Source organism: Athene cunicularia (genome assembly GCF_003259725.1).
Source record: "Athene cunicularia isolate RWA chromosome 18 unlocalized genomic scaffold, athCun1 chr18_part1, whole genome shotgun sequence".
NCBI classification, from domain to species: Eukaryota; Metazoa; Chordata; class Aves; order Strigiformes; family Strigidae; genus Athene; species Athene cunicularia.
In genome coordinates, this window is record NW_020799123.1 from 3441889 (window position 1) to 3454003 (window position 12115).

General features: G+C 42.6%; 1 long non-coding RNA gene across 1 annotated transcript in view; it reads right to left on the minus strand.

Annotated features, from left to right (window-relative positions):
* Positions 1–6916, minus strand: part of LOC113486819 — a 40246-nt gene extending 33330 nt beyond the window's left edge. Inside the window, exon 1 of the long non-coding RNA XR_003399659.1 lies at positions 6831–6916. This is a non-coding gene — a long non-coding RNA (uncharacterized LOC113486819). The remainder of the gene's footprint in view (positions 1–6830) is intronic.
* Between the last annotated feature and the right edge of the window lie 5199 nt (positions 6917–12115).

Sequence of the window (12115 nt, forward strand, 5' to 3'; positions counted from 1 at the left end):
CTTCTTCCACATAGCTGTAACTTCTGGTATTAATGATCTCTAATTAAGAGCTGTTATACAATATTCTTTCAATATAAAAGGTGTTTTATTGTTGAAGGACATGATCACACAATCTCCCTTTTCACTGTAAGAAACAGAAATATTTATTGACTTCAAAATTCTGTACAATATTACTAACAACACTATCATTTTCATGTAGCACTGATCTATTGTAAACATAATTATATCACTCAAGAAAGAGAGCTGCATTTCTATGGGGATTTCATTTTGAAAGCCATATGTTGGAGCCTTGTGCTGCAAATACTAAAAATGTGCTCGGAATTCCTAAAATTATACTTGAAAATATCCAGACACAAAAACAATCGCATCTAACATAGAAGAAATTCTATATTAGGCCTCATTTTTACAGATCAAGGGGAACTGATGACAGAATGTAAAAATATAGTAGCAGCTTAGGTACAAGAGACTGATTCGATTACATTTGTTATGTGCAAATAGAATAAAGTCCAAACGAGTAATATATCTACTTGATGATTTAAAATGCCAGCTTAACAAAGCTGAAAATAATTACAAAGCAAAACAATTGGGAGAAAGAATTTGAGCAGGAATCTGTGAATGATAATTGGGAACTGTTCAAGACCATTTTACTGCCTACACAGAGGAACCACAATCCCACGGAAAAGAAAGAAGGCTGTGCTGGCTAAAAGCTGCTCTGGCTTGGAGGACGAGTGAAAGCCAAATCATAAAGTAATAAGTAAATGGGAAATTCTTCCCCATGAAAGACAAGAAACATTAATGGCAATAAATATAAGTAAGCAGCAAGGAATGTGACAAAACTGGTAAGGGACGTCATGCATGGATTGGAAAAAAATAAAGATAATGGGGACAAAAGAGGAGATGAAGGTTTTGTCTTCTGTGTGCAGTCAAAGATCCAGATCAGTAAGCAGCGAACGTGCTGCAATGGGCAACGCACGAGAAACCTTCTGTTGGCACGCTCAGTTCTGCTGTTGCTGGATCTGGTAGCTCCAGCAATCCGGTCACACGCAATGTAACACAGACATTAACTAAAAACACAAAAGGAGTGCCAAGTTGCCCCACATGGGATTAAAGACTGTGCATTTCCTGAGCTGGTCGCTCTCCTGGGCTGTAGTGGCATGGAGAAGATGACGGGCTGGCAGGAACAGGAGCATAAGCAGAGGCAGCACTGAAGGAGAGATGAGCCATCATAGGATGCTCTTGCAGGCAGGCCACTCGTGGTGGCTGTGGCATGCACTGGGTGCCTGTATATTGTTAGCAGCAGGATGCTGGGGTAGGGTTTTGCCCAGCCAAAGACTGCTAGACATCTTCTAGGGTTAAGAAATACCATTCTGTCTTCAGGCCTTTCCAGCTAATGTTGACCTATGTCTGCACAAGTTCTGAAAATAACACACATCACTGCATCAGCATTTTGCTGTACTATGTCCATCCAACCCACCTCCAGAAACACAAAGGACCAAGAACGAGTGCTTTGGAGCTAGTCCAAGCCTTCAGAACAACCATATACAAAGCTGGTAGAGCCATTCCCAAACCAATCATTCCAGACAGCAAACACCTCACGGCAGGCAGCATGTGCATGCTCTAAAGCCTCCCTGACCACCACATCTGCCAGGTTTCCCCTACCCAAATACAAGAGTACATGATGATGATGAGATCTCAATATTGAGTATGTTGGGTGGCAGGGAAGCAGCAAAGACCTCTTTCAGAATAAAGGCAGTTATGAATGCCAGGAAACAGTCCTGGAGTGACCCAGAATGTCCAAAGGTCCAACAAAATACTTGAGTGCAGGCCTGACTTGAGTAAGTATCTCCCAGCATCACATGTGGAGTCTGAGCCAGCTACTAAGGAAGCAAACCCAAATGCTATGTTAATCCTCTGTCAGATGCTCCCCAAAAGCTAAGGGTACTTCTGAGAACTGCAATAAGCAGATGATACACAGCAAAAGTCATTAGGCTGCTCAGACTTGTATGGCTGAGCCTGGAGAGGGCATGCAAAGACTTTCCTGTATGTTCTCCCTCCAGCCCAGAATACAGAGGATGATCTGCTTTAATACAGTGAAACAGGAGAGTTACCAACAGCTCTTTCACAAAAGCATGCCAGCTGCTCTCTATAGAGACAGAAAATAACTCACTCATGGGTGAGGTGATGTTCCTGTGGCAATGACTTCTTTGCAAAGCAAGGTTTTCAGCGGAAGGCCCTTAAGGGTTAAATACCCTCCCTGTCTCCTCCTTTTCTCCACCCCCTCCCTCCTCCCCACTCCAGCAAAGGATCCTTGTGAAAGAATCTGTATTCTATATGCACCAAGAGAGACTCTGGTCTGGGCTTTTTAATAAAGAGCAATTCCTTTGCATTCTCAGGTGTCCCCTAAAATCAAGCTCCGATATTTCTGCTGCATTATTACCATGGTCTGTAGATGTCTTCAGACTCAGAAAAGCCGTTTGCTCTGCAGGTAAGCTTTGCCCCTGCAGTGCCGAACAGTTTCTCTCTGTTAAGAAAAGCCCCTCTAGAGAAATTGGTACTTGGAGCCAATTAATGGACCTCTTCCACCTTCTGTCTTGCCAGTTTTTCTTGGCAACAGCATCCAATCCCTGTGGCTGAGGAACCGGTCCTTACAACATGCCATTAAAAAGTGAAACTGGGGAAATAGCATGTGTAACCTCAGCAAAAGGGAGGTGCCTGAAACATTGCTGCCCTTACTTTTTTCTAACCTGTGCACCATTCTTAACGATGCACTTCATGATTCAGCTTTTGAGGTGCCGCTAATTAACTCCGGAGAGCATAAGAGCTGCATGGCACCGAGATAAATTTAACTCTAAAGATGAGCAAAATCCCCATATTACAAGCAGGGGAGAACGGTGTTCCTGGAATCATGAGGAAATGAGGAGTGAATACTTGACTCCCAAAGGTGCAACTGCTCACCAACACCTCTGACCACAGGGCTATCTCTAGATAACCACATAAAACCGGGACTTTATCAACCACCTGAGATCTGGGATGAGAAAGAGCCATTCTGTACAGCCCAAAGTGAAGGTTCAAGCTCTCCAGCACCTCTGCCAAAATCCCCATAGACCTTCCTGGGCTGAGAAGACTGCATTAAACTCTCTAAATTACTGCATCAGAAAATCCCCTCTTCTTCTCCAAGCAGACTGAATGAAGGGGGGAAATTTAGGCTCAAATTTAGTTTAAATGCAGGGCTTGGAATCAAGGGATCATGTTTGGGTTCAGATTCACAGATTCTTATCTCTTCAGATATGATAGGCTGACCTCCTCCATTGTCCAGGTCACGCAATTGCAATTAAAAAAAAAAAATAAAAAAAATCTGTATTGAGCCCCTTAACTTCTGTTTGAGCTACAGAGTATTTCTGAGGAAGACACGCATTCTTGATTTGAAGAGATCAAACCATGGAGAATCCATCACATACCCCAGTAAACTGTTCCAGAGGTTAATTACTCTCACTGTTAAAAATTTGTACCTTATTTCCAATTTGAATTTTTCTGGCTTCAGTTTCCAGCCATTGGACCTTGTCATGCCTTTGAGTGCTCAATTAAAGAACGCTAAAGCATCAGATACCATTTCCATCTGTCAGTGCTTAAACACAGAAATCTCAGTAGCTGGTTCTCATGAGGTTTTTGGCAGGGTCTGAACTACCAACAGTAACTTTTCTGTCTGTCTTCAGATCTGACTTAGATGCCAAGTCAAAAGGGTGAATGTAATTAATTTTTAATAATTTGTGATTCCTGTGAGAGCTGGGCAATAAATAGATCTGATTGAAAAAACTCTAATTAATCTCTTTTTTTTATCAGAATTCACCATTTTCTCCACAGTTAAGTGTTTCCCTGGAAGAGTCCAGCTTCAAATGAAGGCAATGAAGGCTGAGCAGGTTCTGCCCCTACATGTGCCCAGAGCCTGGACCATCACGGCATTTGCACTCAGCATCTCACAGCAAGTCGGCCCATGATGTGGCTATAACATTACAGGGCAAAATGAAACTGCAGTTCCCCTGGGAGCTGGATTGCAACCAAAACAACCATCCCTACCGTGACACTTCTGTCCCCCCAGACACCTCTGGAAATGAACCCAAACATATCCCATGAGAGTGTTGGAGGGTTTTCCTCCTTCCTCTGCTATGGAGCAAATCAAATTCTTGACAAGCAACTCACAAAAAATCATCTACATCTTCAAATGAATAGCAAATGACATCACGTCCCAATGTTATGGGACAGGCACCCTTCTTGGTAACTCCCATTCCTCATTGGTACCTGCCCAAATGAAGATACAGTGATGCTTCCACTAACAGCACTTTTTCTCTTTCTAAAGATCCACAAACAGCTTTAGACAGCAAAAAACGGTGTCAAAGGAGACCTGGACAAGACTCACGAATTCAGACTGCCTGAATCTGAACAGATGGAGCAGTCAGTGACTGCTTCCAAGTGAACTTTAGATGGATAGGTGGGAAAATGGGGACTTGTGACGGAACCAGACTTGCAATCTCATTTTTGGAGCTACTGCCACGTCTCCTGCATACAAGATGTTACTTCATTGCTACTCTGATACGCTGCTCACAAGCCAGCTATTAGGATGAACTATGCTTCCTGCAGAATGGTACTTGCCTGCTTGAGGCAATGGTGCCATATTCTGTCATTGAATTAATTTGCCATATGACAGGCAGACAGAGTAGTCGAATACACCTGGAGCCCAGTGATTCTGGCTTGCTTTCACAAGGGATATTTCCGCTATGCATGCAGCCTCCATTATGATTAGGGAAAAAAGGAACCAAGTTTATTTCCTAGACAAATATTAATTTGCTGGCCTATCAACAAAGGGTCACTTTGGGTTTTTAGTGCCTCAGTTTGAACAATTACTTCCCCCATTGCTTTTCTTATTCAGCCTGAAAGAACAAGATACTACTGCAAAGATCCAAACTCACAGGTGAGAATATATGCAAGACCTTATAGCCAAGAGCCATATGGACTTGGATAAATCATTGTAGCAAATCCTCAAGGTCTGTCCAATTCAGCTACAGACTTTTTTTTTGTCACAGTAAGTGTTCAGAAAATGAAAACAGGTTACAAAGGTCTATTATTTCCTATAAAATACTAAATGCTTACCTGGGGGAGGCTGATCCCTGTGCCTGACATCTGCTTCTATAAAGCCAGATCCAGCAGGTCACAGGGAAGAGGCTTGTACAGGAACTGAGAACCCTTTTGGTGGATGATACTATTCATTAAGAATCCTGACACAAAACCAGAGACACCTATAAACAGAAAAGACCTCACATGTTCCCCCTGCCTTTCCTCTGGCCACCACAGGACTGTTCCCAAACCTTCACCTGTCCACAATAGCTTTAAATGCCCTTGAGCAGGGAAACCCACCCTACAAAAGGCAGTTCTGTGAACCAGGGGAACCCAAATGCTCCCCTTCTGTTGCTGACCTCGGGGACAGCCCAGACCACCTTTGTCTGCTACACGCTTATACCTCTCCCAAGGTCAGATTTTCCAAGCCTGTGGGCAAGAAATCAGGCAGCAGGAGGTCGGGCTCATTTCTCACATTCTTCAGGTCATCTTTCCCAAAGATTTCTGTTACTGAGCCTATTTTTGACCCCATAGCCTTGGCCAACTTAATCTTCCTATTATCAGGGGGAAATAGTGATAGTGTTTATTGTATCTACCTGCCTCAGATTTATTGTACCCAGATGGATGACTCTGGGCTGTGTTTTCTATTAAGAAGTATCTTTATTTTATCACATCAGTAAGAGAGGTATGCAGGTCCTGAAAGCTATTCAGCTCAACCATCAGACACATAATATTTTTTCGTTGCTAAAGAAAACTGCAGGAGTTACTAAGGCCTTAAATTAGCAAAACTGAGTATAAATGTAGCTTAAAAATACATGCTTAATTCCCATTTAGACCATGGGAAATTAGAGTTCAATTCCAACAGGCACCTTTAGTTTTTTATACATACATTTATAAATATATAATTACATGTTAGCTGAATAAGTACACCTCAAAGCACGTGCTTCAATATATTGCTGAATCAAAGCTCAAACACCCTCCATACAACCCTGCAGCAAAACACAATAGCGTTATTGGAAATACTATTAGCAGCAACCACATCTTTTATAAAATGCAGTTTTAATGCTAGGAAATGTCCTGGGTTATCTAACCTAATCAAAACACCAGTGGCTGCTAAATGACAAGACCTGCATTTGATCTCGCCTTTATACAGCGAATGCGGGAACACAAGCTCATAAACAAGTGAGGAAACACATTTAACCAACAACCCACAACTTACTTTCAACAAGCTTACCGATGTCAGCACATGCGATAAAATTAGCCTGTTGGAGTCTGCGATTTTGGCATGATTATCTGCTAATTACATGCTGTAAGCTGAGAGGGGTGGGCTTAGCAGCTCGCCGGGGGCTGCTGGCTGCTTGTCTTCCCACAAAACTTGCTCACAAGGCATCTAAAAATAACTTTATAGGCAAATCTTCTTCTGAAGAGAGAGGAAGGGCAAAACAAAAGAGCACAGACAGCTTAACCTCTTCATGCCCAAATATCCACACTTGCAGCAAGATATCCAACATCCACATCAGAACAATTTAAACCTTTGGCTCCTTTTCATCAAGAAGCCAAGACCTAGACCCTCTTCTTTATCTCATTTCTTCCAAATTCATCTTTCTACATCTTCACCTCTGCCCTATGCCTTTAGCATCCAGCACACGACCATTCACTCTGTTCCACAAGTTGGATGCTTTCAATCCCAAATGAACGTTTTGGACTCTGCTACAACGTACCTACTAACTGAGGATAACCTGCTTTCACGCACAGCGAGGACAGGTTGTCCTGTCTCCTCAAGCCCTGTGGCTGATAGCAGCACAGGTTACACGCCTGCACGGACAATATGAGCAGAGGTTTATCCAGCAGCTTTCATGTGCTTGATCTTCTCTGCCCTGCTTCTGTTTCCCCAGCAGCAGCTGCTGATTTCCACCCAACTCTGATTTTATGCAGAGGATGTATTCATCCCAGTTCTGTTCAAAGGATGCAAGTTACCTGTGTCCTGGAGTACGTGTGGGAAAATATGATGATGTTCATTGTCACAGGCATACGACAAGTGCGTGATCATTTTCAGTAGTTATTTTGATAGAGTAAATCTATCAAAAGAGTGAAATAGCTAAGTGGATGAAACACAAGCAAAATTTTATCCATTAAGCAATTCTATTAGGTTACCAACCAAAGGGAGTTATTGATTCAAGGAGCACAGCGTGAGTGACGAAATACTTATGAGCATCAAAGACCCACTGCAGTCAATTACTGCTCACAGTCAGGAACTGGAGCTTCACATTAGGAAAGGATGTGTTTTTCCAGCATCAGTGATTTGGTGAAAAACTATGCTGTTGGCACTAAATATGATAGAGCATGTATAAGGACTACAGACAACTGATCATACAGGGACTATTTAAGCTCCTCAACAAACTAATTATCCTGCTAATAATAAGCAAACCAGATGAAAGCACAAAAACACAAACAGACTGCACGTAAGACTTGTTCTCCATGAAGGTTGAACTCATACTTTTTTATACAAAATTCAAAAGAGATCAAGCTTATCCACTTCTTGGACAATCAGTCATGTTTTTCATCGCAAGTTTATCTCCATATTCAATCTGATGAACTTCTACCTTAGTCTAAAGTCAACCAACAACATTAGCAACTGTTACAGCTGAAGTCTCCCTGAGACAGCAGATGGGCAGGTGGGTGACATCTACAAAAAACACACAGTTAAAAGCATAATTACAAGGAGGAACAAAATGACAACTTTCAAAAATAAAGGCCAACTCCTATGGGCAGTGGCAGAGAAGCAGCGTTAGAGGCAAAAGCTATAGCTAAACCTCATTAAGGATCCTAAACTTTCCAAATGACTTCATATTGCCATGCAGACAAGATGTCATTTTTTTAAAGGCTTAGTTTTTAGAGGTAGCTGAAAAAGAGGTGAAGACACTCACACATCTTGTACACCTTTCCTGCCTTTCATCCAGATTGAAGACATGAGCCAGGCCTATTATGTATTAAACTGAAATACAACCACACTTGCAAGTCTCCTGATGCTTGCCCATCATTATGCTTCCACTTGTAGATAAGGCTCAGCTTGTTTCCCCAAAACAAAACTCAGTATCTGCTGAGGGAAAAGCAGAAGATTGCTGGCAGAAGGGAGGCATTTTGCATAACCATTTCCTTTTTTCTGCATTAAACCCCCTCCCTGTATAGCTCCTATGTGGATAGAATTAAATTATTTTTAAAGCTCGTTTTTCTTCCAATAGCATCACCACTGTTTTCCACTAGAAGCAAATGCACATAAACACAAGTTCCACAAGTTCAAGCTGATTTAACAAATCCCCCTGTTCTCTGATCCTATTGTTCCTTGGCGGGGCTGGCTAACATCAGCTTTCACAAGTCAGAAGAAGCTTCCCCCTCCCCATAGCGTGGGATCCACTGGGAGCTTTGGCTTCAAAGCGTGTGTTTTGTATTCTTTTTAATTCTCAAATGCTAAAAATGAATTGGGGAACTAGGACAGCTGCTGGAGGCTGTTGCAAGGCAGTAATTTAGCAGGGTTTATGAAGCCAGGCACCCTGCCTTTTACAGAAAACATTGTATTCCTCAGAGACATTTTAAAATAATAGGATAGGATATAGTACTAGTATTTGCTCATGTAAATTGTTTTTCTTCACCCTTTTTTTATTCTGTTGGCTGATGCAAAGGATTAAAAGTATCAGCGTGTGGAAGTCATGCAGGCAAACCCTCATTTTTACCCAACTTGGATATCGTCAGCCTTCAGTCTGAGAGCTCAGAGACTGAAACCAATGGGTACACTGCAACCGAAACTGCTTGCAACCTAAAATGTCACAAAAAAAGGAGCTAGTTTCTACATTTTATTCCCTGATTGATATTGGGATTGATATTTGATTATTGATATTGGATTCTTTTCTAGCTGTCTGGTTCAGGGCAGGGATTGTAGTGTGGTACGTGTGGATTTTCCAATGTGGATGCGTGTGTGCAACCCTGCAAAGCCAGTCCGTGCCGTCCGGCACAGGTCCAGGCTGTGGATGCGCCCACACAGTTCCGCGTGCACTTCTGTGCAGGTGAGCAGGGACACAACTCATGCTATCACTTAACGCACCTCCTGCATGGCTGCACATAATGTGTATCTGCCGCAGGAGGCTGGATGGGAGTTAATTTTCTGTGCAAACATCTTACTGGAAAAAGAAAGCGCTGGTGTATATGGCCAAGTTGCGCTTTCAGCTTCACCTCCTTGCAGAGCCTCCTCCTTCCACCCCACTGTCCATGACGTCCCAGCAGACTTGCCACAGACCATTTCTATGCCATACCCAAGAGGCAAGAGAGGGCAGGTTGGTCCCAGCACCACCACCTCACTGCTGGGTGCTTTGCTGTGAGTGGTAGTATTGCACAGTTTGTAGTGGCCACCATCTAGCAGCTCTCTTTAAAAAAAAAGAAAGATGCTTAAAGCCAGAGGTGTAAAGGCTCTGGCTTCTCCTAGGGCACAAAAAATGGGATTTTTGACACAATCCATTTTCTGCCCAGTGGAGAGGTGTGAAAGTGCAGAATTACAGACACAACAGATTAGAAAAAACATTATTTTGTTGTGAGCAAAATGTATAATCTGAACCAGCCTGGGTTTAAGAAGATTTGCCACAGTCTAGGCAGAATTCCCACATTCTTCCAGAAGCTCTAGGTTTGGAGCAAAGCTATCCAGCAGTATACCATGGGCTGAATATCCTTACCATCCAGCAGTGTATCATATCCTCAGCTCTGAGTAAGACCCACCAAAGCAATAGGGCAAGGACTTGTCCAAGCCCAGGACACCACCAGTCATGCTCCAGGCCTTTCAAGGCTGCCCACAGAGAAGGCAGCCCTGCAGCTGCGCTTCTGTAAGAGCAGCTTGAGACCTTAGACTGCCAGACAGCCACTGAAACAGAATTTGTCACAGATGCTGCTACTACTATCAAGAAGGTCACTCGTCCCAAGAACATCCAAGACCCAAGATTAATTTTGGGCCATAAAATGCTCTGTCCATATGTCCAGAACAGATCAAATTTGGATTAAAACCAAATTTTTAAGGAACTCCATAAACACTCTTCCCACAGGAGCTGGGTGATCATCAAGAAGACCTGCACAGTCCTTCATTAACCTCCTGACGTGGCTGTTGGTCCCAACTGGTTTGATACTACCTCTTTCCATAAAAGCACATGCTTTCCTGACTGTGTACAACATGCATAATGCATCCCATCATCATGAAAGCATTTCTCACCAGCATGGCGTTTTGGAAGTCTGCAACATGCCAAATCAATTGTCCATCTGTTGGCAATTTTACAACATGTAGAGCATAGACTGCACTTGATTTTCTTCACTACATCACTTACCTATCAATATCCAGAGTCTCTCTTCTCTCAAAACAAGTATTTCATTTTATTAAAAAAGACCAAGGCAACCTATTGATGGTTTGGTACCAATTCCACAGAACAATTCAATATGTGTATGAATTTATACTTCCATTAATCAATACTTATTCATAGATGAAGTGAAGGAATAGCCTTCTGGGCACATATGTTTAGCGTCAATTCATGACTACAAGCTAAATATACCTCCCATGGCTCCAAAAACCTCAAACAAAGAGCTCCTGTTCACTTGAGATGCACAGCCAGGGTCAGGTAAAGGTTATGAGTTATCCCTATCTCAAGGTTACTTACACAGTACATAAACTCCAGGATCAAGTTGCAGAGTCTGCAGCAATTGCTCACTCAAAGTCAATCATCTTCAGTGGAGACCAAGTAAAGCAGAGGCCTTTGGGTCCACCCAGTTTCCAGGAGTGAGCTTTGCTGTTTTATCAACTTTCTGTCTCCAGGGAGCCTCCTTGGATGTCAGGGCTTCTACTGTCAGCCCTGTGAACCAGTTTGAAACAACATGACTATTACAATTTTTTGACATATTTTGGAGTGACTTCAAAATCAACAGAGCAGGAGAAGTGAGGCAAGGTCAGGAAGAGAGGTGTGAGAGGGCCCTGTGAAGGTCTGACCGCCTAGACACAAGACGAGCTGTTATTTCACCTTGAGACGCATCTCTGGCCAAAGGTGCACCAGGACCACAGTTCACAGGACTTCTCTGTGGAGGGCTGCCATCTTATTTAAAAATCAGCAAGCAACCAAGTATGTTCAGCTTATCCTTCACACCCAAAGGCTCAATAGCGAAGAACAATGTTGTCTTACAAAGAACAGCCAGGAAAATGAAGTACCCAAATTCTCTATGATTTTCATGTCTATTAAAAAAGTATTTACCTTAAAAGAAATATATAACCTAATAATCAGGAAAGATAAAACAATGAACCACTGTTATGCCTTAAATTTGTGCATTCAGCGAGGCAAAAACTTCAACTTGCGAGTACATTTTGCAGTTCCTCTTGGAAGCATCCACCAGGATCTCATTTGCTTTAAAGGGATTTCTTCTGAAGAATGGGCATGATTGCACTGCCCATATTCACAGTCCAAGCATCTGATGGGACGATCGCTATTTTGAAGATTATGATCAGCCTTTACATTTAAAAAATTAATTGCTCACTCTCACCAGCAAAGCACATATTTGGAAGAAGGCTTGTTCCCTTCCTGCTGTGGAATTCTCTTAGCAGCACTAAGTCCTGACAAATTTCTAGCCTGTCTCACTGGGGAATTTGCAAGGCTTAGGCCGGTATTATTTGCAAAGTGCTTTGAAACTATTCTATGAAAGCTTTACATAAATACAAAGTATTATTATTGTATTACTTTTCCTAAGCTTTCACCCAGACTGTGGAGCTTTCCACTTCTCACATAAGCATGTCAGAGGGAGAAATCTTTTCTCCCTCACTAAATTGCTTTTAACTTTCTTTCTTGACAAAAACTCATCAGTTTCCGTGTAGCTGTAGGAACTGCCCAACAATGTCCCTGCTGCTCCAGGTGGCCTGAAGCCCCTGGCTGCCTCTGAGCCCCATCCTGATGCTGAGGAGCAGAGCGAGTACAAAGTTCCTGCTAACATGGCG